The sequence below is a fragment of the Nipponia nippon genome, unplaced genomic scaffold (assembly GCF_047370975.1).
Source record: "Nipponia nippon isolate SJK-2023a ecotype South Korea unplaced genomic scaffold, ASM4737097v1 scaffold_21, whole genome shotgun sequence".
Classification (NCBI taxonomy): Eukaryota; Metazoa; Chordata; class Aves; order Pelecaniformes; family Threskiornithidae; genus Nipponia; species Nipponia nippon.
Window position 1 is genome coordinate 7,569,996 of NW_028262338.1, and position 25,975 is coordinate 7,595,970.

At 38.1% G+C, this 25,975-nt stretch overlaps 1 long non-coding RNA gene across 2 annotated transcripts in view; it reads left to right on the plus strand.

The window, feature by feature from the left end:
• Nucleotides 1-25,975, plus strand: part of LOC148055543 (uncharacterized) — a 276,819-nt gene that overhangs the window by 184,214 nt on the left and 66,630 nt on the right. For both annotated transcript variants that reach the window (XR_015705312.1, XR_015705313.1), the window contains exons 6-9: nt 5,065-5,163; nt 5,289-5,403; nt 15,261-15,297; nt 21,259-21,315. This is a non-coding gene — a long non-coding RNA (uncharacterized LOC148055543). The remainder of the gene's footprint in view (nt 1-5,064; nt 5,164-5,288; nt 5,404-15,260; nt 15,298-21,258; nt 21,316-25,975) is intronic.

Genomic DNA, 25,975 nt, shown 5'->3' on the forward strand with positions numbered 1-25,975 from the left:
AAGAGAATTACCGAGAGAAAGAAGTGTCACGCTCCCATATGCATGACAATTATTTGTACGAGGTGCATGGCTCTTAAGAAACTTCGAGGTGCTAGAAGGGAGGAATTGAAGGCATGTGAGGCCTCCCACAGAGCTGGCCACTTCAACTACCTTTTACAAACAAGTCTTTGAGCATCTTCTAAGCTTCAAGGAAATTTTAGAGTTTTAGTTACCACAGTTTATGAAGGTTTGTGATTGAGGACAAAATATTTTTCATTTTGTGTCTGTCTTCCAATGAAACATATGAAGATAAATAGAGATATTAGCCTCTGGGTACAGCCCTCAGTTGTTTGTTACAGTACCCTTTGAACTTGAGCAGAACGGAAGAAAAGCTGAACTGATGAATATTAATGAGTTTGGCCTATGCTCCTCTTGAATACTGGGAGACACAGCCACTGGAGTAGGAAAAAAGAGGCAGCTGGTGGGCAGGAAAAATGATAAAGGCAATGAAAAAGTGAGATCTATGAAAACGTCCTTCTATATTTAAGTTAGGTTTTTAGGGATTGTGTCAGCAGGCACTTACCGTGCCAACATCACCTTCAGCTGGGGCGTCGGTGCAAATTCAGTCATGCTTCTACAAACTTCACCTAAGGCCTTTGTGAACTTTTTATTAGCTGAGAATTCCCTGTGCTGTGCTGCACTAATGACTGTATCTGCCCTATAACTTATGAACACAAGGGACAGCAATGATTGAACAGTGTTCGTTTAATTTATTATTGGTAGCTACCTTAATTCCCCAGAACATTATATCCTGCTACTTAGCAGGCATTTGTACAGCGCTGTACATTTAAAAGACCCTCAGGTTATAATTTCAACACTAAAGCACGTGGGGGGGAAGAGGGCAGGAAATGATTGACAACCAGAGTAAGACTCAAGTGTTGGTTGGTTGGTTGTTTTTTATTAAAATATTCAAGGTCAGAATCATTTTGTTTTTTCAAAGAGTAACAGAGTATCCGAAGACTCGTAAGTTCTACGGGGAAGAAGATGTAGAAGGTGAAGGGCAGGTAATTTCAAACACTGAACCTGGCAAGGCTGTTGCAAATGGTACTGTAATGTATGATGTAAATGATAGGAAGTGGAAACATTTTGAAGGGTTATTGATTTTAATTCTCAGGCTCATCAGTTTGTTAGAACTAAGATACAAAGGACTTTTTCAAACAGGGTGTATGTGCTTTTCCTGCAAATCTGAAATGTTATACGTAGCTTTCCAATGATGAAACTAGATAACTGTGCTTTTATTGACATCTGTCTATACAGAAACAAACAAACAGCCTACTCATTTTCTCTTAAGAATGTGAAGAGTAGGCAAAAAGTTTTGTGACTAAGGAATTCTAACAATATAATACTAAAACGCCGTTAAAGTTTGACTGGGTAAATATCTCAAAAAGCTTTATCTACCATAAAGTTGTGGTTCTGTTGTTTGTCTTTGGTCTGCTGTCACTTCATCTTCATGTTGTCATTAATTACCTTCATAACTATTCCTTCCATTGTTTTTACAGCCAATTTAAAATTTCAGTTCATAAATTTGAGAGGCAGATGATTGCCCCTAATTTTGGTTCTCTGTTCTCAGAGGTTTTTCAGATGAACTCGGAGAGACATGCCTCAGAAACATTGCACGGTTTTGGAATAAGAATCAGTTAGACAATCTCATTTTCATTTTTTCCCATTCTTCCTCTTTTTTTTTTTCCCCTTTCACTATTTTTAAACTCACTGATACCTAGAAAAATGAAGGAGCCTGTATAATCAAAGCAACGAGCAGTGCACCTGCATATAGAACTCCAGGACAGTTACTTTTGTTAGATAGAAAATATTTCCTGGGAATCAAAGCCCTCTGCATTAATAGACCTTGTGTCATTCAGCAGCATTGCTCAGCAGACAAGAGCTCTAGGATCTTGAGTTTCCATGTGAAAGACTATATTAGATATAAACTTGAAAAGTTTACTGGGGGAACTGGTGCAAAGAGTGCTTGGAGGCAGATTTCTCTTTCCCATCGCTGTTTCCTTCTATCCAATTGGCTGCCCCCAAGATCCATCTCTGGTGTAGTGAAAACAATGAGGCAGACTGAAAGCACAGCATGAAATAAATCTTGATGTGTGGTTCCACACTAAAATGCTGAAATGTTGTAGGAGCCAAAGAGACTGTTAAGACACAGATGGCAAAGCAAGATGAACAAAAGAAGACAAAGTATTTCTATCAAAGTGAACGTAAATAAAAATCCCAAATACTTAAATGCTGATTCCTAGGTAGTTCCTTTAAGTAAAAAAGGAATAAACTGGAGAAAAGGATCACACTTCAAAGAAATGATTGAGAGGACAGAAGAGGAGGACACTTACTTTAGATGACTGCAACAGGAAAATAAGTGAGAGAAGTTAATGGAATAAAAGTAATGCATTCATTTGTGGAATATACAATTCCAGGCAGTTAGTGAAAAGAGATCAGGACATGTAAGCCAGAGGGAGAAAAGAAGACATAAGGAAATCTGTAGGAAGGACAGATCACAGTGGGGTTTCATTACTTTCATACAGATTAGATAACTGGTTACATAAGTATTTTGAAGGGAATATGTGTTTCTAAACAGAAAAGATGTATTAGTAATCAATATACTGTGGAAAAAGAAGTTAAGGCTTGGTTCTTCATGGACGTTAAGGGTCTACAGTACTCCCCTAATGCAGCGAGACGTGGAAATGCAGAATGCCTTTGAAATCCGTGTGTGTGTGTGACACTTGAAAAACAGCCACAGGGAAGTTCCAGCTGAACAGTTTGTAAAACAAGGAGGGGCACATAAGTACGCTTGTAGATCAAGATAGAAAACAGGGACAAAAACAATTTAGTGCTTTTGTAACACACTTGCATCATTGGTTTGTATCGTGCGTTCCTTGGAGACAGTAGTATTTATCACTGAATGTGTGTATTACTGTATACTATATGTATAAATAAAATGCAGAATTTGACCTGTATTTAACTTGGACAACTTCTGCTCTGTTTTCTAGCCCAAAAAAGAACTGTGCGCCTAATAACTTCTGTAATTATTCCAAAGCTACTCGCTGGCCTAATAAAAGAATTCTGCTCCTACTCTAGATCATTTAATATGCTTACCTGTTTACATATTTTTATATATTTATATAATAATTTTTATTTCTCACTTGTTTCTTCTGGATTCACTATAATAATTTTCCTAAATGATATTCCTTGATACAAACCCACTTGCTGGGTTCTCCAGAAGCTTCCAACGGGAATATAGTTAGTGCCAATTCCTCTTCCTCGCATCACAAAGTAGATGTTACTATCAGGTGGTTTCACTCTCCCAGTTCGAACCTAAATCAAACTTCTGACAGGGAGCTGGAAGGAGTTCCCGAAAGCCTTCATTACAAGTTCCCTAAAGCAGCCATTTGTTTCAGTAAAAGTACCTTTCGAAGTGTGTCATGTCATAGGAATTTTTATTTTAAATATATGATGCTTTAGAAACTATTAAGACACTATTAATAACAGGCAAACTTGCAGTTTGATTCCTTTCAATGAGGTTAAATGTGAATTGTGTGAAATAAAATTTTAAAAGGCAGTGAAATGACTCAGTCCCTACATTTTAATAGTCATTAGTATATTTTTTAGTGTATTTTCAAGAGAATAGTATGAAATCTTATGTGCTACTTAGGAGATTATGGACAGCAGCATAAAGATCTGGATTTGAGAGTGTTATAACAGGTGATTTTGGGGGGATGGAGGTTTACTTATTAAGTGCTGATAGCTGATAGAGTGATAGATATGAAGATGGGAACAAATTATTTCTGGAGTATAGTAATTGTCCTTTTATCAGAATGAATATTTTTTTCTGTGGTGTCCCTTGAGGCTTAGAAATGTCTGTCTTTGTGAGCTTCACGTTATGGTTTTTGTCTGACTTTAGGCAAAGGTTCTCAAGCTTGTCCCAAATCAGTCTTGAGTAGGTCTCCCTTTTGGACTTGAGTCTCTTCTGTTCCAAGTTAGTGTCCTGATACGTAGGTTATACAGGCAACTGACCTTGCTCTTCAACCAGAAAACATGGAGGACAAAAACCTTGCTAAAGCCAGCACAACTCTCTGAATTGTTTTTTTTTTTAAGTGAAATTAACTTGTTCTTGTCCTAACGCAACCTTCAGTGTCACTAGATCTATCCACGCCCTGGCAAACTTCTAAGTGGCATAGTACCTTGTATCCGGCAGGAAGCTACTTGGCCTACAACTTTTTACAGACATTCTGGAAACATTTTCCCTGTTTCTGCAATGCAGCCATCCCTCAAGCAAGCTAAGTTGCTGTTAAAAGTATAAAGTTTGAGAACACTCCTTCTATCAAGTAGTTTATTTTGCTCAAGGTTAGCACAATTAAATGCTGGTTGCAACAAAACACATCAACAAAACCTTTCTCTGGCTCTATTTTGTTAGCCTTCAGCATTTTGCATTTAAAACAGCAACTCAAATTGGTATCAGCTGAACCACTGTAGTCTTTCTATTTTATATGGTTATTTTGAAATTGAGCAACAGGGATGGGAGTGTGGGTTTGGGAACACTCAAACAGCAGAATTCTGTATTCCTTTGCTGAGTTCAGAGCAATACCTTGGAGAAGTTCTTGGCAACATCGGTGGGTTTTCCCCTCCTCTGTGTGAAAGATGGTGAAATATCTAACACAAGTAGTCAGGGAAGTCCAGCTTTTTCAGTGCTGTGGGGCAGATGCTAGTTTTGGACAACCTCCAATGGACCACTCTCTGGAGTCACATAAGTAACTCTTGAAGCTGCCAATTACAGCAGTAAGCCGCAGTATATCAATTAATGCTTGAAGAGTTGCTCAAGAAAATCCTTCATACAAAATGTTCTTTTGATTATTGGCGGAAAGGATAATTTGTCTGTGTTTAATTAAGTCAAATACGTGTATTACTTACGAATAATGCTAAGTATTCATTTATTTTCTTTTCTAACTTTAATTATGGTATGAGCAGAAGCTCATAATAAAAATATTCACCTGATAAATGCTTTGTTTTCCCTTTCTCTGCTTTCAGTTCCTAAGAACATAGAAAAACAGTAGACACTGCAAGTGACCTGGGCAGATTCTCATCTTCAGCAAAACCTCATAGCTCCAGTGAAATCAGTATACTTATGTGAGTTTACTCTGAGAATCCAGAATTAAAAAGTATCCTCAAAATCAGATTTTTTTTTTTTCCTCTAAAAGAAAAAATAACATTGAAATATATAGTTCTTTCCTTCTGAATTTTCCTTCATGCAGGATTTTAGGCCTTTTGGAGTTTCATCCTTTGGAACAAAGCCATATTGCAAAATCCTTTGTGAAACTGAACAACTTTCGGGTTCAGAGTTTCTATTCTTCTCACTCACACATTAGGGTAAGTCTAGTAAATTTAACTTTTACTCTTCTTTTGGATCAGAACCAAGCTCCAGCTCTTAGTGAGGAACACATTGGCAGGCCTGCATTATGACACAGAGGTGTTTTCGATGTGCTGTGGTTCTGGTCTCCTATCTGGCCCTAATCTCCCTCTCAATTCTCGCACCTGTGCTGAGTAGTCAGGAGGAAAGCAACAGCTCATGGAGTCTTGGCTTCCTCTTGACGTGGGACCAGAACTGCAAGGTGCACTCTAGGCTCTGCCATCATTGCGTATGCGCTTACCAGATGAGAAGTTGCAGCAGCCTAAATATTAGGTTAAAGGCATTAGTAAAATTAGTCTGATTAGGCCAGGCATACAGCAGGAGATTTTATCTCCCCACAGGGTTCAGGAAGAACTGAGTCAAATCTCCAAGGCCTAATTCTTATTTGCACAAAGGCCGTATTGCATGTCAGGAACACCAGTTTTACCTGCCTAACTTTAAAACACGATGACTTAATTTTTTAAGATAAAAGATATTTTACAGTTTTTTGTATATTCTGAGAAGTCCTCTCCAATTCTTTTACCTTCATTTTTCTTCAGCTCTTCTCTCAGCAATAATGTCTTCCTCAAAACTCAGGCTTGTCTGTCGCCTATCTGGGGTCACAGGTGGCATAGTGCAGTCAGTCTGCGCTCACGTTTGCAAGAACTTTCCTTCTTAAAATGTGAATGCAGAAGACCTGTAACACAAAAACAGTTCTCAAAGACTATTTTTTCTTTGGTGTTTTAATGATCATGCCATTTTCCATTGCTTTTCTTAGTTCAATACTTTGCTGAAGTGTTTGTCAATGTTACTGAGGGTTTCAGTGTAACACATTGTCAAACTTGTGCTGATAATTTAAGATTTTGCTTTAAGTTTCTCCAGGTGCTATCTACTAGATTTCTTTTTGCCTCTTCACTTGTGTTGCCTTTCCTTTATTAATGGATTTTTTGCAGTGTTTTGGGGAAGTTCATGTTTTCTGCTGCTTGTTTCCTTTCCACATGCTTCCATATATCTATCTTTACCTTGGTTTCTCCAACTAGAAGGCACCTCTATATTTGTGAAGGAATTTGTTGATTCTGTCACTATGACTGGACTTGGACATTTTAATGCTACTTTCTTGTAGTGTATCTTTGTCTAGTAGCAGCTGAACGATCTCCTATATTTCTTTTAAAAATGTTGATTTTTAATGTTGCACATGCCAATCCTGCTCTTTTTCTTGGTCTTTATTTTTTTTTAAAAGGTGAGTGTTAACATTTGGGTATATACATTTTGATAATGTCTAACACCAGTTTCCCAGCTATTTGAAAAGTTGCTGTAAATATACTTCTAATACATGTACAGTCTGTCTGGGTATAGGGAACATCATCCAAAGAATTTTGATTTACTTTTGGGAATAGACTGTGTTGGAAGTATGCCGCTATGCTTTGCTGCACTGTGTCAGGTTTGCATGAGACAGATGAAAAATTATTATTTATAGGGAAATCACACAGTAGAAACCTCTCAGTACCACAAAGCTACTATGAATATTTTTGCTCTGTAAATCACCAACTGCAAATTACTCTAAATGACACTGAAATAGCGAAGAAGTTAAAAATATGACATAGTTTACATAAATCTTTCAAGTGCTTATAATGTATTGGGCACTATAAGACTTCTGTTGTGATCTCTTTATTTAGCTGTAAGTTTTGCTTCAATGTCAATAAAGAAGAAGAAAATTTATTATATAAGAATGTAACATGAAATGCTGGTATGGAAACAGACTTTTTCACTTCTTAGTTGTTTTGTAGAGAAGTATAGAAGATACAAAAAATAAGAAGTAATATGTGCTTCCAGATTTATGTGCAACCTCTTCAAGAGTGAGCCACAGGAATTGTCATAGAATTATTTCTTATTGCTCACTGATTTTAGTAGTTAATTGCCCAGAGATGAGATCTCGTGGTTCTGGTTCCCGATAAATTATTCGGAATGATACTGTCCTAAGGTGTAGGCTGAGACTTTTGGTTTGAGAGGTCTGCCTGTACAATAGAATAATTTAAGTCGAAAAGGACATCTGGAGGTCTCTAGTCCAGCCCTTGCTCGAAGCAGGTCAGACTCGATCAGGTTCCTCAAGGCCTTGTTTAGTGGAGTTTTGAGTATCTCCAAGGATGGAGTGTCTACAACCTGGTTGGACTCCTGTTCCAGTGTTTGAACACTCCAATGGTTAACTTTTTTCCCTAAACTGTAGTAAGAATTTATCTTGTATGTATTTATGTAGATACACAATAGGATATATCTCTCTATATCTATAGATATCTGTAGTACTACAATGTGCCGACATACACATTCCAGGTACCACAGGCCTTTGTTATCAGAAGGTGACTGAGACTCTCTGTAGATCCCCGCATTTTTTTGGAGCAACCTGAGGAAGTTTGCTCCATAATAGACTGAATACAGAGTTAATGCTCCATGGCCTTTGTTCCTTCATGCCAGTTCTGGTTGCTAACATACTTCTCTGCAACCACCTGAATTAACTCAAAATACCTACTGAAATGTTTTATCCAATTTGGCCTGAGGCAGGTTAGTATCACTGGGTACCTTTGAGAAGAACTAACAGAAAGGACCATCCTTCTTGGACAGCTGTAGCTGGTAAGAATATCAGTTTCTACCCATTGCTTTGGTCTTGGCCCCCTAAAGTTTGTCACCAAGCTCCTCAAGAAGAGTTAAAATGTAGAGGCATCTGCAGTGCTGTTGGAAAATGCCATAGCAACTCGCGCTGCGCCAGAGACTGTTTGTGTGATCAGAACTTGGATTATTGTTTCATGACGCTCATCAGTTTGGATAAAGCAAAAAAGAACATTCAGCTTTGGTTACAAATGGACAGGGCTTTTAAAATCATTTGCTTTAAAACAGCTGTCTGTTCTTCACTGAATTTAGAGAAAGGCTTTCCTTAATTTCATGATATATGCACATCGGTAAGAAAAGTCAAAGCAGCTTTTGTTTATCAGCAAGCCCAAATATTCCATTCCCTTGCTGAGCTCTGTGAAGCCTGGATCTGAATAATTCTTCAAACCTAGACACTTTCAGAAGGTCTTGCATATCTACAAGGAGATTTTTTCACCTTCTACAAGTCCATCCCCCCACCTCACCACACCTGCCTTATAAATCAAAACAAGCAGAATCTACTGACCAGCACTTCTCTTGCTCTACACCTTCATTAATGTCTTCTGCCAAGGTTAAGCATTATTTATGATTTAAAACATACACTACATACAGTATTTGTAGGATTTGGGGGCTATATTAACATTAATGAACATTCCACTTGGTTAGTCACCAAAAGACCTTAGGGTTATGCGCTTTAATAATCTTTGCACAGTGGATTTTGACAAATTATCCAACTGTGAAATCTCTTTCTTCAGAAGCTACTTATGTAACAGATGATTCACAGATCACCTTTTTTCTTGCTCTGTATTTTTCTGCTTGTTTCAACAATTCAGTATAATCAATTGATTCAATTATTTATGGAAACAGGGTAGAAAATACTTAAAAACATAACTCCTGCTATCTCTGAGATATAAATGAGATACCTCTCATTACATAGTGAATGGCTTCTATCGGTACATATTAATCAATAGAGAACATAAATCCAAATGGAGGTTACTCAGAATGTTACACAAGCTTGCTGAAGTCTGCCTTATGCATGTGGTATTAAAAAACACAACAGACTAGGATTCGGCTTCCTTCTGGCAACGATAGCTCTATTTTGAAGGGGGGACACTTTTTTTCCATGTATAACTAAGGAGTTACGCATCTGTGGAGATCCAGTTGTTGAAAATCTGACCCAATATTAAGTGAATGGAGAGTGGCAACACAAGCTTCTGTTCCAGTGATCAGCTATATATGAACAGGGGGTACTTAAAACTTGATATAGTTAAAACTATGGTTTCGGATAATTATGTTTTCCACTGCAGACCTGATATGGGAACTGTGGGAAATCATGTAATGATTCCTAGGCGTGTGAAAACCGAGTGAGAGAGAAATGCCTGGGAATCTGCATTAAAAATAGCTGACGGGGAAATGGGTACTTCATCACTTACGTAATTTAATATAAGTCTAGCAGAATTTTTTGAGATACTGGTAAGATGATTTCATCATCCCAGTGTTCATGAATCTCATTAGCTTTGTTCATTCCTCCTGCATAAAAAAGTCCAAAAGCTTTTGGATGAGAGGTTTGGTTTTTGTTTTTGTTTTTGTTTTTTTTTTAATGAGCTGCCTTTTCAGTTAAAGGTCTGAAGGTGCTGTGGTCCTGCTCTCTTCCACATTTCTTCTCCAGTTCCATCAGTATGGCAGCCACATCCATCTCCTCTAGCTACAATTTTTAAGTGACCCTTCTTCAATCTCTTATTTCTTCAGTTCCACTTCCAAAACTCAGGTTAGATCTATCCCTTTTATTAAATGTCAGTGTTTCCAAGTTGCTGTTCTGTCACTTCTGCTTTCTTGGAAGTTTGCTGCAGGACCTGTGCATTTTCATATAATGCCGTGACAGTGATCTCTCCAAAGGATCATCTGTTAGTGACTACAGTGACAAAAAAACACAGAGTCAACAGAGAGTACGCTCTGGAGAGAAAAAGAAAAGACAACACGGTAACTCTCTCCCTGTATTTGCTATCCTGTCTTCTACTGGTCCTGTTTTACTCTCCTAGGACTTCTACCTGCCCTTTTTTGTTCTTTATTCAAAATTTTCTTTTCTTCTTGTAACTTTTTTTTTCACTGTCTAAATTTTCTACAGATGTGCATTTTTTTTACATTATTGCTTTTCTTTGACTTGTCCCTGCTCACCCTTACTTTCCATAGTTTTTGCCTCAGCTCTTCTTTCTAGGGCTTTTGTTCTTTCCCCTCTTCTTTCATCCATTCTTCTTCCTCAACCTTCCATTAAGGCTTCTCTCTGTTTCTGCAAGAAAGAGAACTTCTGCCTCTTTACACGGAGTAACTGCTCTTTTCCTTTCTCGAGTAATCTCGGTTCTCCTTTTCTTCCCCTCCTCTAATTTTAATCAGGTGGTGGTTTTACCGTTGCAGCCCAAGGGAGTTGTTCCTTTCCCTTTTTGAGGGACAGGACACCAGATACATACTCAGAGAAGGGGACAAGTGGGCATCGTGTGAGAAGCAGGCAGTGACCTGCCATTTAGTAACTGTTTTGCTCACGTAAAGACTAGATTATATGTAAAAGGCAGCAAGTTGTCCGCTTCCTTTTTATGCTCTTCGGAAATTAATACTTAACTATTTCCTCTGGGTGTTTAGAGACACTGCTTTTAGCACTAAGATAAGCAGCAGACTGGACTGTGCTCACATATATTTTAATCTCCCTCTGAACAGATCCCGTGTTCCTAAGTTTAGAGAGGGGGAAGGGTACAAGGGTTAAAAGCTCTGGCACATGCCATGAAGTGCAGCATGAGCTTTGTGTCATCGGACAGGCAGAGGCTGCATTGCTCTGCACCCTTTTCAGTTCGTGCCTTTATCCGCCTCTGCCTTTATCGTCCTCTGAGCAGGGTCGCGATGTAGTGGTGAAAAATGTTTTTGGGTTGCCTGTGTCCATAACTTAGTAACATTTCATTTACAACCTTGTTGGCAGCTGAAGATGTCTACATACTAGTTCTGTTAGTGTTGATATGCTTATCTATGGATGTTGCATGAACTTAGAGGCTCCTTTAGCAGGAGCGGGCGTTCCTGCAAACCTAATATGAGAATTACTTAACGTGTCATCTCATAAAAACGGAGCAGGATTCAATTAGTGCTGCATTAGATCTGTGGAGGCAGCGTATGCCCTGGCAGTACCTCGCTTTGTGGCCTAAGATCAGAGTTAATTCCCAGTGGAAAACTCTCTTTTGTTAGATAAATGTTAAGTGGCTATCACAATTTCAGCAACATTAGATTCTGTAAACTGTATTGCAAAGGCCAATGATGATCCTGGCAAAAGAGGAAAAGTCAGTTTAAATCCAGTTTTGCATTTCCTGACCCCAAAAGCTGCTAGCAGATAAATAGTAATAACCACTTGCTGCCAAAGTATAAAGTCTTTTCAGATATCTTTTTATTCTGGCATGTCCTGATCTACGTCCCTGTACCAGCCTACATCCCCTTACATCGCTCAGCAGGCATACTGATTCTACCCATTCAATTTAAGAGAATTATATGCTTTCTCTAGACCTCTGATGTAGAATGTTTGCAATAATCTAATATTCCAAGAGGGGACGTGACATAATGGCTTTTCTTGTGTGAGTTGTGTCTAAGTCAGGAATGGATTAATGATGCTTGCATATGAATAGTGAAATATTTTGGTTGCTTCTATTTCTTATGCCATTTTTGATTTTTTTGAAGGAAAATCTTTTATCGATTTGTACAAAACAATACTTCCTTTTTCAGGGCATTCAACGCATACATTTTTATTTATAACACAATGCAGAGATTCTGTTAAAGGAAGTTACAGGATGATGGAAGATTATAGATAGATAATTTTTTCCTAGTGCTTACACACAAACTAACTGTGCTGTGGATCCTGAGTATTTTATAAGCAAAAGGCTTATAAAATTCCATAGATGTAAGATTCTATAAACAGAATTTATATTTATTTTTATGATTCTGGCTATTCCTGGTATGCAATCCCTTTCAAAAAGCCTGCTAAATCTTAGTAGTATCCACAGATGCCTCAGTGATAACAGTTGTAGCCAACCATCTCTAAGGCAACAGATGCATCTTGAGGAATCCATATGAATCCTGGATTTTTTTTTGTTCATCAAACAAAGAGATGATAAAGAGACAAATAAAATATCTTTATCATCGATAGGTCTGAAATGAAACAGTCGGGACTCATATATGTACACACATATATGTGTGTGTGTGTGTGTACATATATACATGACAATGTCAGGAATTACAAAACTTTCAAACTGGAATTTTCTGTGTGAGTTCCCATAGAGTAGAGGATATCAGGTAGCAGACATGAATGGAGATGATAACAGCCAACAGCCATAGTTTCTGCAGCATGTTCCTAACAAGATATATTTTAAATACTCCCTGATAAAAGGTAACAGTAATCTTTAGCTGTAATGACCCACAATCTCCTGCAAGATTGTCAGCACCCAAGTGGACCTACGTCCGAGGTTTCAGTGTATCCCAGAGCAGCCCAGCAGCACCAAGCAGAACTGACACGCAAGTAGAAATAACTTCATATTATGTCCTTTCTCAACATAACTTTACATCACCAACGTAGGCTGATTTGGTCAGTGCTATTCTGTTGTTAAAGTTGAGTGGTGAACAAGCACACAATAGAGTACCTTTCATGGATTTTGCTGTATAGAGCCGGAAAGAAGTAAAAGCTGTCATATTTAATTTCTCTGTTTACTATAATTGAATATAACTAATGTGAAATCCTTATTACCTTGATTTGCTTAATTGTTTTCTAGAAAAATAGGTATTTATTTCTATCAAGCTACGTTATTTAAACTCTGTTCTTTTAAAAAAAAAATGCAAAAATTGAAATCGAGCTGCAGGGCATAGAAAAAGAAAAGGTTTCTGCAAAGAGAACGGGTTTTATTTTTTTATTGAGAACAAGATAATTGTATTTGCAGTCAACTTACTGCAAATATTTTAGTTTTGTAAAATACATCTTTGAATTGCAGCGCATATAGGTGGACTCCTCCATTGCATTAGTATTCTGGGTGGCTGGGATGTGCCGGCTAAATACAGCCATCTTAGGGGAGCTTGCTGTAGTCATAGCAACTGGATCGCGGTTTCAAATAACTCTGTAGTGGAGGTCTGGCATATCTGAAGCACAAGGTGCTCAGTAAACGGTTGGCTCACTAATTAGTCAATGTGCTCCTTAAAAAGCAACAGTAAAAATCACTCAGTAAATAGACTAAGAAAACTGTATGATGTTTTTCAGTCAGTTTTACATGACCGACTAATTGCTGGCAGTTTTAAGAGTTAGAAGTCTTGCCTCCTGTTGTGCCTCCCAAACACTCGGCGTTAGAGCCAGTCCTGTTGGATAGCTGCAGCTAGGGGTAGGTCCCCAATAGCTGCTCGAAGTCGTGAGAGCACTGCAAATGAGAGAGACAGTGCTGCAGTGTTAGGCGTGACAGTCTCTCAAGCCTCTGACTGGAAGCTCACTGAAATCACTGCAAATCTTAAAAAGTCATCTGAATGTGATCTGGGTTAGGCTGAAAGTACAGAAGAACGATGAGATATAGTGAAGACAGAAAAGAGATTTCCTTATAACAGTCAGATTTGCGTACCTAATTCCTTTGAATTTATCTGGAAGTCCCAGCTGAAATGCTGTTCATTTTCTCAAGCATTGTTTATGAGGAAGTCCGAAATTAAATCATAGATAAATCACTGGAATTAATTATATGGGGTTTTCACTCTGAATTGAATCTCAACACAAATGCTTCTTAAGGGGGAAAAACGAAATAGGCATCATGAAGAAGGTTGTGGCCTACCAAAGAGTGACGGATGAAGAATTAGAAGAGTCATGAAAAATCTTCACCCTCTGGTGAAAAATAGATTGTGATATTAATGAGAGTTAGTATGTATCAGAAATCTGTACTGACTCAGAAGACAAAGCCATAAAAATCATTGGTGATGCATGGAATGATGTGAACAAAATGTTCTGGGTGCTAGAAAATGTCCCAAGTAATTATGACAACTATGTCAAATAGAGAAAGTATGATTAAAAAAGCAAGGATAACTACTAGCTGAGTCAGCTGTGACAAATGCACAACTGGTTAAGAATTAAAGGAAAATATGTAAAATATATTAAATCCAAGGATATTTATTTTGATATGAAAGTTTTGCATGTTCTGAAGAATGTGACCAAGAATGTTCACAACTTGAATATTTCGTTTTTCAAGGCCAAATGTCCAATTTGTTACCCAGAACACTTAAAAGTTATATATAGAGATACATAGAATTACATGTATGTTTATATATATAAATATATGTATATGCATGGTAGTTGTGGCTCTGCATCTGATAGACGCTTACTCTTTAAATCTAGTACAGCTGTTGTAAATTTTCTTGAACCCAATTATTCAGAAACTATAGTCTGCAGAAAGGATTGAAATATGAACTGCAGAGTTGAAAACACACTACTTCCTCTCCCCTCCCCCAAAAGACAGCAAATGTATTTTCCTTAAATATTTGCAAGATATTTAAATAAGAGAACTGATGTCATTCTAAAGAATTTGACCTTCCACACAAGAGAATTTGTACTGACCTTCTTAAGGTTCTGCTCAACCAAAAGGAAACCAAATTTGTATCAGGTTACAGTCACAGAAGCATAATTAAAACAAGCAGAAGAATCTGAGAACTTTCTCCTTTTTGTTGACATACTGTGACTGCCTGATATTTGGGGAGATCCATGCAAGTTCCAAAACATGATGTGCCAAAAAGTTTTTCATTGAGCGAGAGATTTAGCAAGAGCGCTCAAACAGCAGGCTGTGGTCTCCCCCACACCAGCTCAAAATGATTCAGAGCAATCGTGTGGTTTTGCAGCCTAATTTTTCCCAATGTCTCCTTGCAAACCAGGCAGGGGCTACATTTATTTCTGATTTAGCCTTCTGGTTTAGCTCACCTTCTGTCTCCCTCCTATGGCTTAAAGCTGATTTAGCAAAGGCTGTGGAAGTCTTACCCCAGATTTCATTGGGAGTAGTATCATGTTGCTAATTCCAAACCTTACTTGCTATAGTAAATTATGTTGGCATTTATAAAATATCTTTATTTTCAATAAAGCAAAATAAAATTGATTTACCAATAAGTTGCACTAATTACCTTTTTTGTTTGTTTGTTTGTTTGTTTGTTTTGTTTTAAATAGAGTGCTGAGAAACCCGAAGTGTCATTGTTAAAGGCTGGTAAGTGATTTATTTCATTAAAATCTATGGCATCCACATTTTTAGTGAAACCAGAGTAAGATGCAGGTCAATTGAGTTGAAATCACATTTTTATTTGAGTTTGATTAGATAAAGGAGAACATATTGTAAATAGTTTGGGTTGGAGTTTTATTTCTGAAGGCAGATGCATTATGTTGTTTTCAATATGGTTATTTCAGTGCATGAGACAGATGTTGTGTAGGCAGAGAAAGCTACACTAGCTGTTCCGATATCTGCTTAATTATTCTTAAACAATACATTATAGTTCTTTTAAAATTATTTTCATATACCTGCAGAACCCGCAGAACTTGCCCTGTCCTTCAGGTTCATAAGATCAATCTTCTTTCAACGCAAATCTTCTTGCTTGTCTTTCTTCAGCTAAGTAGTCTTTCTAATTTTTAGGCAGAAAAAGTCTCCCTTTCCAATGCAATCTGTAACGAATGAGCTGCTTTTAAGAAGGTTCTGTATTACAACTTTTTGAGTTTTCATATGTAGTAGTTGTCTGAGACTTTTGAACACAGTTGCTTTCAAGCCAGCAAGGAGCAGAATTCCAGATCTGAAATTGAATCTAGTAAATACTGTACTGAAGATTGACAGGCACTTAAAAACACTAGTAACCATGTTTGTTTGTATGGCTAGTGTGTGAAAAGGTAGTCTCTAAAAACAACTTCTTGAGGATACGGAGGCCCAAGGCATCCATAAAAGTGATCTGGAGGCCTTGAGCTAGTAAGGCTTTGAATATATGCTTAAGTATACCCCAGTGGCTTTGATTGCTTCCTCCAGACTCAAGTGAAGCAAATCCTTTGCACTTATCCTAGGAAAATTCTACAGTGCTTGGTTTTATACAGTGATTGATCTGTATATGCTTTACCACTTCGTGCTACACCTCCTCATTGGTGTAAGCAACAATATGACTACTCCTTCACCCTTTACGCTTGTCTCCACAGTAGATGATTAGTTAAACACACTTGCATTGTGTGAGTTTCATCTGTCTAATTTATTAAGGTTGCTTCTGAGGATAGAAACTAAATGAGGGCAGACACTGCTGATAGGGTTGTCATCAGCCAGACGCCTTGGAATTAAATCTGAATTATCAGTATTGCTACATCACAACTATCACTCACCGAAACTCCCATTAATTAATGCTCGAGTAGGACACGGGCTCACATGCTAATCACACTTTTCCCACAAGATACGTCCTGGCAACCCCATTTTAAGTTTTTGTCATAATCAGAACATATTTCTCATAGTGCCTGTCTTCAAGATAATAATTAAATCTCTCTATTACATATATTCCACGTAATTTTTATTAGACAAAAATTTCTTCTTTTCTGCACGTAAATAAGCAAATGTAAAAAAACCCTTGAGTACAGAAATGTCTCAGTCTTATAAATTGTTACATGAAACACTGAAAGTACAAGCACATAAATAAAGAAGATACAGTGTGCTATCCTGTGTTTTAAGAATATTACGCCAGTTATTTCATTATTGTGGCTATCATATTAAAAGAACAGAATATTGCTTCTGCTGTTTGAAAGTCCCGTAGGTCTTAGAATATCTTCAGAGATGAGGGTCATACTCCCTGAATTTCCAAGAGAAATCATTAAAACGGCTACAAAATAATGCTCTGAATTCTCAATAAGTTTCTTCCTTCTGGTTTTCCTTCGTGATTCTGCTTGCTGTTGCATATATTATTTCTTGTTTCTGAGGAGTCATAACCTAACCTGAATTCTGACATCCTTTCACTAACACAGAAATGTTTACTCTACAACTGTTGTTTAATGAAATCTAGGACAAAATATGAAGAAAATTAATTATCTGCTAATGTGAACTATCTGCAGCTCATTCAAATTACCTCCTTTCATCAGATCCCAGGCCCTCTAAAGAACAAATATTAATTTTTCTAGACATCAGGTGTCTAGTGCAAAAGATTTTCTAATTAATTAGTCCTTTCTCTAAAGTTTACATCTGAGATAATTAAAGAATAATGCCATAAAGAAATATCCTTGAAGATGAAGGGTTTTCTAAAGCAGTATTTTTGCAGACAGTAACATAAAATGCAGAGTTTTCTGCTCATCTTTCCTTGAAGAGATGCACTTTTACTTGTATGTATAGGCCTTCGCAGCCATGAGATGTTAAAATGCTGATCATAGGTGTATCATTATAGCAAATGAAACCTTCTTCTTTGTGTTAATGTTTTAAGATCTATTCAGATTCTTTTATTTATAACATTAAATACTGTTGGAATACTGTTTCTATTGGAAACATAATGTTACTTACCTGGACAGAAAACATCGTTAGTAATTTCAGTCTCCAGTGCTACCTCCCTTTGAAGGCCAGCGAGCAAAGCGGTAGTCCTACAGTCCCAGTCCTGCAAGCCTTGCTTGGCTCCTTTGCTTCTCCGCGGTTGCTCTGTGTACGAGAGCAGAGGCAAGCTGGAATTATGACATTTTAGCATATTTCCACAGGCAAGAGCTATATAGACATAAAGCCAGAGCCTGGAGAAAATTTGAGCTATTACAGTGCTGCTGTAGCCCAATATTAATTGCCTGAGTGTCCACCACCAGGAACAGCCAGAATTTAGCAGTACTCGGGGTATGTTCACCTTATGCAGCAATTGATTTCTGTGGAGTAAGCTGACAAATGTCAGCTACGTGATGAGCCACAGGGTTCCTTGCAAAGTTACATATGGCCATTTCCACTGACTTTGTGTCCTGTTTATAGGTCGTATCATAGTTTATGCCACTGATCGGGTAAAGCAGTGAATAGTGTCACTGGAGATATTTTCGGAGGTAAAAAATAGTATAAATACGGAAAAATAAGATGTTTAAGAACTCAGAAACGTGAGAGAGTAACAAAAAGTATTTTTGCTTAAGGAAAATTTATTTTTACAATAGTAATCTAAAAATCATAATGAACTCTTATGACTGAAGCTAATGAAACCACTAAAAGGTAGTCACCGCCTAGGGAGGCAAAATTATGCTGTGCAAAATCAAACTAGGGTGTTTCCAATTATCTTTGTGTTGTATACCTGCATAAATTACGTTTTCTCTATTATATGATTTACAATTACCAAAACTTTAGATAAAAACACAAAACATAAAATGTAGAATTCTGATCATATCTATGGTGGAAAGAGATACCATATTAAGATGCTGCTTTGCGTTACATATATTGTAAAATAGTATTCTTTCTACTAGCTGTAACTATTTACATCATATATAGATGTATAATTTGTAAGATAAATCAGTAAGTAGTTACTTTGAAAGAGTTCCTTAAGAAACAAGGTGGTATAAAAATCGTATTAGAAGTGTGTAATTGAAACTGCCTCATTTTTTTATGATCTTTTTCATTAAAATACGAAGTACGAAAATGTGATCTTGCAGTATTTTAACATTATTTATAGTTCTACAGAAGAAAAAAATTATCACTTTGTTTAATATTTTCAAGGACGATGGTTCTATGTCTCAGTTGTAATTAAAGGATCATCCCAGGGCTGATGGAGCTGCAGAACCATTCTTGAAAGACTCCTACTGATGTTATGGATTAGATTGCCAAACAGAGAACCTCAGGATGAGATTAGATGTTTGTTTTCACATTTGAATCTGCCCAAATTCTTGTTGCAAGAAATCTATTTTAAAGAATTAGTCAAGTTTTCTCTGTATTTACTTGATGATTTTCTCATGTAGAACGACTATAGAAAACTTCCATAGTATAGGATTCTGAGGCTGTTTGGTGGATGACGCGTTTGTGGTTCCCATATTAACACTGATCTAGCAAGGCCACAAGCTATTCCTCCCGTCGTTCCTTACTAAAACCTCCCTAGGCAGCGATTACATTTCAGTGGTTTCATTAGCTTCAGTCAATTTATATGCTGGGTTTGCCTTTCCTTGTCACTTCCGTATAATCTCATTCTCCTCCCTCTATCAGCCTCCATATGCTGTTTCTCAACAAGGATGTTCGTGACATTCACTTTGCAGCAGGGAAGAGAAGCAGTATATTCTGTGTATTACAGCATTTGGACTCAGAAATTCATCTTCAGGATCTAGCCCAGACTTTGTGAGCCATTTCTGAAGGAGAACAAGGTCTGTTCTATCCTGACCGGAATACTGGAAACATTACATAGCTTGCAATGCCGTCATTCCCAGAGAACTTAAAATAATGGAGGCCTCTAAGCTACTTCCATTCAAAGCCGTGTACTCACTCCTAGCTAAAGGGTGGAATGTCATTGCGAAGTACACTGAGAATATGGTGATCAGGGAGAAATTTTACATCACATTAATAATAGAGGAGGCTTGTCAAACTTGAAGTAATGAGGGGTTTTGGCTTTTTTTTTTCCTTTTTGCTGCCGTGAGAAGACAAAGTGAAATGGTAATATTTTGGAGTTTGGATTGAAATCACGCTACTTGGAAAAAGACTGCATTAAACCTCAAAGGAGTTTCTGCCTTTAAACGCATTGCTGAACTTTGCAGTTTGGCAGAATATGCTTACTCACACACTTCAGTTAAAAAAGACAGCTAAAAATAGTTAATACAATCTGAATATGCATAAAAAAACTTTAAGGTGTCAAACTATCACCTCTGTTGGATGAGAACTGAAACGTAAGCTAAAACCGTTAGAGGCCAGACTATGACGCCCTTCTTAATTTTGCAAAGTAATGTAGGCAAGCGGTTTCTGAATTTTGTAGCTATATGAAAGTTAGTCTATTTAGTCCAAGAAAACTGGCTAGACCCTATACATACCAACAGAGATGTTTGTCCCATCCCCAGAGATTCAGATGAGTATAGGAAGCTGCAAGTTTGATTAAGAAAGTCAGGTGGGGAGGAATCACAGCCTAAATACTTTTTACTGTGGGTCAATTCATTAACTACAAGAATGTGCACAAAATTCATACCAGTTCAAATGAAAAGCCTGTTGTGAAGTCTTTCAGGTGCAGAAATGTCTTGTAGGCAAACAAATGAGAGAACACTGCAGATTCCCAGTGACATGGTAATTCAGGAGCTAGGGCATCTGTATAAGATGCAGGTGATCAGCATGGAAGTCTGGGGCCTAAGTGCTTGTTAAATATTTGTTTGTCTAGGTAAGAGCAGAAACTTGACGTCAGAACCCCTTTATTTTGTGTGAGTGCCTTATCTGTTAATGATTATTCTGGATGGCAGAATCTTGGAAGAAGTAGTCTGGGAGACCCTCCAGGCAGAATAAGTTATAGCTGTGTAGCTCCTGACAAATGTTTGTATAACCTGTTTATAAAATCCTCCAGTGGTAGCTGTACCATGACTACCCCAGGCAATTCATTTCACTGTTCCCTCATTCCTGCCAGAATTTTTTCTCAATCTCTAAACTGATTCGTTAGTGTAGTTTAAGCCCATTACTCTCTCACTTACCTGCTGTAACTATCGAGTTGAAGCATTCCCTGTTCTTTCCGTCTTTCCTTTGTTATGTTTCCTGAATCTCTGGTTATCTACCTCAGTTTGTCCATGTCTTTGCTAAAGCACAGTTGGCACAACTGACAGCTTCATTTGCTTCACTGAAGCAATGGTAGTCTTGCTGAAGCCTTGCCCACGGTGGCTAGAGGAGAACCGTTGTGACAAGGATTTTTCACATTATTTATGGTGTGTATGTATATGCATATGCTTACATACTGTGGTTTGTATGTTTATGTTACATATATATGTTTTTGTTAGATATGTTTATTAAAACAGGCACAAACATTTATAACATTTTTTTGTTATATGTTTCTAATGACGTGACATTACTGTCTCATGCTTCACTTGTGAACAAATTTAAGTCTGTTTTTAAACTTTATCTATTTAGTTTCTGATTGTTTTTCAGTTTGTCAAGATCACTGTGAATTCTAGACCTTTCCTCCAATGTACATGGGATCTTTCTTATTTTGGTGGGAGCTGCATATTTAATAAACATACTTTCTTTTCCTTTATCTAGGATAATAATGAAAATATTGAATAGAACCAGGCCTATGAAGAGGCCTCTGTGTCTCCAGTGAGTATGTTTTACCATTTGATGATAAACACAGTTATCCCAAACATTTTTGTACCTATTCTTTATTACTTTTGTGACGACTGTGCTTCCCTGGTTCACCTATTAGAATATATTGTGTCAAAAGCTCTGCTAAAAGTGAAATACGCAAGATTTCTTCCTCATCCACATGATCTGTCAGAGAAGAAAATTAGAAAATTTGACATCATTTGTCCTGCACCAACCCATGTCAGCTCTTAGGCATAACCATATTATTTTTCAGGTGCCTAGTTATTTGTGATCAGTTTGAGGGTGGGGGAAAATGCAATTATTTCAGTTACACTTCCATAGCTGACTGGCTTATGTTTCTGGTATTCTGTTTTAATGATAGACCTGCATTTTACCTTTTTGGGTTTTCAGTTCCTCGCAGGTATCTAATGAGCTTTAATATGTCTGAATTGTTGCAGCTAGTTCAGTAAATTCATCAGTCAGTATGAGTAGCTGAATTGTTTTAACCTGTTTTTCTTTATTCCAAGCTGAGATTTTACTTTTTTCTACACTGTTAATTGTTCTAACCACCTGGTTGCAGTTAACATTTTAAAGCAAAAATATCACGCAGCATGTGAGCAGTCCTGGCATTCCCATAGCTTTCCTTCTCCAATCAGTACTAGACTGCCACTTCTCTTACTGCTAACATCTGCAATGATTTCTTGTTGTCTTTGATTTCTTTGCTGGCTTCTTTCCATCTTATGCTTTGACCTTTCTAATTTTCTTTCTACACACTCTTCCTATATTTTTAGTATAATTGACCTATTTCCACTTTCTCTGTGCCTCTTTCTTTTGCTTGACACTGGTGAGGAGCTGCTGATTTAGTTATTTTCAGCTTCTGCATTGGGATAGTTTGTGCTTGTTCTTGCACCATTAATACTGTTTGTGGAACTGCCACTCTTTGTAATTCTTTTTCCCCCATCATATGAGCTCTTACCTAGGGATTTGTTGAATCTATTGAACGCTGTTTTCTTAAAGTCTAGTTGTTTCTATTCTGCTATTCAGCCTCCTTCCTCTCCTAAGTTTCGTTAACTCTTATCATACCATGGTCGTTGTCACCCGAGCTGCATTTCACCATGATCTCAGTCAGTTCCTCTCTATTGATTAAATATACAACAGTCTTTGCACTGATTGCTTTTTTTTGCCTCCTGTATGTGTATCTGTAATATTTATCACCACCATAACTTCGGATTAATCCATGCTGTACCGCATTCATTCTCTTTCTAAAGTTAGTCTGGGTACTGTACATCTCCATTATTACCTTGTAATGTGCCTTGGATAATTGCGGTATTTGTTCACAAAAGTTCTTTCCATTGCATTTTCACGGTTTAGTCATCTGCAGTGGACACTAACGTGTTTAACACCCAAGTTCAAGTTCCCAGACTTTCAGCAAGGATAACTTCCCAAATTTGGATCTCAAGACAACTGTCATACGTGAACATGCTAGCCTTTTCCACTGCAGTAAACAAATTTACTAAGCTTCTCTAGTGCTAGTCATCAAGTGCTTGTTATTAAGTATTCCTATTCAGCTTCTCTTGTTTCTTCCCCACTCTTCTTGCATTACTGTACAGGTTTCCAAAGCCTTGGGCAGATTGAGCCATCGTTTGTCTCATTTCCTTTATACAGCATGTCCAAGCTGCTGGGTTTTATGCTTATGCATGTTTTTGTCTTCACTATTGCAATCCAGGGCTATGGTAACCAAAGATGAATTTGAAAAAAACTTCTGATTGAAATATCTATAAAAAGTTTTTGATCGCAGCATAAAAAATACTGTTGTAAATCTGTTGGCTGTCTTGACTTCGGACCTTCCCTCACAAAGGACAAAGTCCAGAAGTTCAGAAGCAGGTTCAGTCTTCGTTGAAACATAAAAGAGGGAGAGACTGTTCATGCGTAACAGTGTTCCATGATGTGACACTACACCTTGTACTAACTGAATTTAAATGGTGGTGGTGGGAGAGAAGAGGGAGCTTTTAGTCATGGTTTTTAGACGACTGTTTTAAATTCGTGCCTGTCTCCTTGGACTTTCAGAACAGCACTACTTTTAGTGCTGCTTTGTGGTTGCATTATGTAATTATTCAAAGTGAAGCAGGCGTTTTCCAAAAGAAGGAAAAAGCATGTCCCTAGAATTACACAGTGCTCAATTTATCTTTATAGATATATGCATGAATTTTGATTTTGTGTATAATTTTCATTTGCCATATGTGGATATGATGTTAATCATCAGTTTATATTATGTGTTGTCATAAACAGGCCTCTATTAACATGCTTTTCGTCTTGCAAATATGTGCTTTTCTCTACTATTCTAGTCATCTAGAAAAAGTAGTCATCTTAGCACTTTCTTCAGCAAACATCACCAATTTAAAATAGTTACTTAGTGCATCACAGTGTGACAAATGCAATATTGCTTGGCTTTAACAAAGACATTAAGTGACTTAGAAAATGTAGATACAGTATGAACAGCAGGGCTAATTATGTAATTTTGAAGACATGGTGTAAACTTAAACTGCACTGTCTCCTTAAGTATTTACACTCCAAGGAGGTATGAGAGCCAAAAGGCTGGCTGGAGTTACAGAGATGAGAAAACACTTAGAACCAGAGAATCAAAGAGCGGCTGAGTTTGGCAGGGACCCCTGGGGATCATTGAGTCGAAAAACCCTGCTCAAAGCAGGATCAATTAAGCAAGTTGCCCACAACTGTCTCCGGTTAGGTTGTGAATATCTCCAAGGACAGAGAAGCCACAGCCTTTCTGGGCAACCTCTTCCAGTGTTTGATCAAGCTTAAAGTAAAACACTTCCTTATGTTTAAACGGAATTTCTTGTATTTCCATTTGTGCCTGTCTTCTCTTGTCCTATCACTGGATACTGCTGAGAAGAGTCTCTCTGCCTTCTTTACACCCTCCCATTAGGTATTTACACAAACTGATAAGTTCCCCCCGAGCCTTCTCTTCCCCAGTCCCAGCTCTCTCAGCCTCTCCCTGGAGGCAAGATGCTTCCAGCCCTTCAGCATCTTAGTGGTCCTTCACTGGACTCGCTCCAGTAAGTCCACGTCCCTCTTGTACCAGGGAGCCCAGCACTGGCACCAGCACTCCAGATGGGTCTCAAGTGGTGAGCAGAGGAGGAGGATCACCTCCTCCAGCCTCCTGGCAACTCCAGTGCAGCCCAGGATGCTGTTGGCCTGCCTTGCTCCAAGGACATGTTCCTAGCTTTTAGTCAACTTGTTGCCCACCAGGACCCCAAGTTTTTTTCCACACAGCTGCTTTCCAGGTGGTTGGCGCCCAGCCTTACTGATGCGTGGGGTTATTCCTCCCCAGGGGCAGGACTTGGCACTTCCCTTTGTTGAACTCCGTGAGGTTCCTGCTGGCCCATTTCTCCAGTCTTTTAGAGGTCCCTCTGAATGGCTGTGCACCCTCTGGTGCATCAATCATTTCTCCCGGTTTTGTATCATCTAATAAATTGAAAGGGAGCCACATAAGCACAGTGAGATTCATATGTCTGTGTTTTCAGACTGCGTGTACCAAGGAGAATCCAGCTGCACAGATACTCTGCTGTTTTGACAGGGTTCTGGATTTTCTGAAATGGAGAAGGCAGTGAAGGCCACTGTCCAGGTGACAAACTCCCCAGGGAAACACTCCCACTACCTAAGTGCTCGAGAACACAGCCTCCCGTGCTCTGCTGTTCTGGCTGCTAGATCTGGTTGCTCTCAGAGAGAGCACTCTTTTGTTCCTTGTCTAGTGAATGATGTCTCTGCCCATAGCAGGGGGGTTGGACTAAATGATCTTTAAAGGTCCTTTCCAACCCAAACCATTCTACGATTCTGTGATTGGGGACAGACTTTTTAGTAGGGCCTGTAGTCATAGGACAAAGGGTAATGGTTTTAAACTAAAGAGGGTAGATTCAGACTAGATATAAAGAAGAAATTTGTTGTGATGAGGGAGGTGAAGCACAGGTTGCCCAGAGCGGTGGGAGATGCCCCATCCCTGGAGACATTCAAGGTCAGGTTGGACAGCGCTTTGAGCAACCTGATCTGGTTGAAGATGTCCCTGCTCACTGCAGGGGGGTTGGACGGGATGGGTTTTAAAGGTCCCTTCCATCCCAAACCATTCTATGATTCGATGATTCCTGTGGGAAATTCCATTAAATGCTTCTCAGTAGATATAAATAAATTTTGCATTAGTTCTCATGCTGATCATATTTAGACAGCATGGGATATAATATGTCCAACATGACACTGTAGTTAAAAATAATCCTAGTTACGATGATGCTGGGTATAGATTGTCACCGTATCTTCTTTACTGCTATTTAATTCTCACTCAGGAGAGGGTATGACATTCCCTGGTAATTGCATAGCACGTTTCTTGACTTGATACGTACTGTAAACTCAGCAGCTAGTGGTAGTGTCACATGGAGTTTCACCTGAGCGTAGAGAGGCCCTTATTCATCAAAAATTGTCTTTCCATGTAACAACTGCTGTGGCTGGTATAAGTGAAATAAGAGAGAAAAAGAGAAAGGATGCTCTGAAAGGGAGTGCTCTTTGTCATATGCTTAAATTGGGAAATCCATTTATAACTTGGGAAACTAAAAATAGAAGAATAGGGGCAAACAGATTGATACAGTTTTTAGATTACAAACAATTTCTG